Source organism: Microtus oregoni, unplaced genomic scaffold (assembly GCF_018167655.1).
Source record: "Microtus oregoni isolate MIOR12 unplaced genomic scaffold, Mior012 000074F_012, whole genome shotgun sequence".
Classification (NCBI taxonomy): domain Eukaryota; kingdom Metazoa; phylum Chordata; class Mammalia; order Rodentia; family Cricetidae; genus Microtus; species Microtus oregoni.
Genome location: NW_024543999.1, coordinates 45,384 through 46,899, shown reverse-complemented (window position 1 = coordinate 46,899; position 1,516 = coordinate 45,384).

Here is a 1,516-nt window from a genome sequence, read left to right as displayed (position 1 = left end):
ACTATCTTAGCCATTGTTCTATTGCTGTGAAGAGACACTATGACCAAGACGATTTATAAAAGAAAACACTTATTTTGGGGTTCATGATTCTAGAAGGTAGTATAGTCCATGACCATCATGGCAGGGAGCAGGCATGGCCCTGGAGCAGTAACTGAAAGCTCACATCCTTTCCACAGAGGAGAGAGAGAGAGAGAGAGAGAGAGAGAGAGAGAGAGAGAGAGAGAGAGACTAACAGACAGGCAGACTGAAACACACACACACACAGAGACAGTGACAGGGAATCAGAGACAAAGACAAAAACACACCTCTTCCAAGAAGGTCACACTTCCTAATCTCTCCCCAATATTTCCCCTAACCAGGGACCAAGCTTTCAAGAATATGAACCTACAGGGGCCATTCTTGTTCAAGCTGCCACACAAGGAATCAGAAAACAAGACAAAATGTAGTCTGGGTTTATATTTCCCTAACAGCTGTTGATGATGGAAATTTTTCCATGTACTTCCGTTTGAACTTCCTCATTTGAAAAATGGTATGTTAAGTTCATTTCCCTGTCTGCATATTAGATTATCTTCTCTTTTTGTTTTTAATTTTAGGGTTCTTAATATCCTCTGGGTATTGATTCTGTATCAGATAAATGGCTAACAAGCCTTCACAGATGGAATCTGAGAGACAAGTGAAAGAGGAATTTACTGTGTAACCCAGGTCAGCCTCAAACTCTCAACAGTCTTCCTGCCTTAGTCTTGCAAGTTTAAACTACCACACAAGACTGCAAAATCATTTTTAAAAAATGTTTTCCCTGAGTATTTCATAAATGTATACAATAGAATATGATTCATCTCACCTCTTACCTCTCCTAGTCAGGTCCCTCTGGGATTCCCAAAACATCCCTCTCAAAAAACAACAACAACAAAAAAAAATCACTGAATATTGTTAGTGGTGCTCATATGTGCATGGATTTGGTCCACCCACTTGAGCATGAAGAACCTACTAGTGGCTCTAAGATTCTTCTGTGATAATGTCTGGGCCTTGGCCAGGGTGGGGATGGGGTGATCAAAATGTCTCATTTAGTGATGGTTGCCAACAGTTAGTTACCTTTTCTCAGCATGTGACCAATTATGACTCATGCCAAACCATGTTCACATGAAGACGAGAAATGAGTATGATGCTTTATTTTCTAGTTGGCCATTCTTCCTGGGTTCACCGTTATAGCCAGTTGAGGCTGTCAAAGCGTTTCGAAGGCTGTTGTACTTTTATAGATAATAAATATTAACTCATTTTGTTTTTAAAATAAGATCACAAAATAAAAATATCATTTCGTTGGGGTTTATTTGTCAATTCCAAGTATGTAAACCTGTTATTTGCCCATTTTTAGAGAAAACTATTTGGTGGCATACATGTCATATTGTGTTAAAATATTTGAATATTATACTTGATGTCCAATGTCTATGCATATTTCTAACCTAACAGGGAAGCATTCTCTCTGTCATGAGGGAAACAGGCTGAGAGTGCTGAGGCA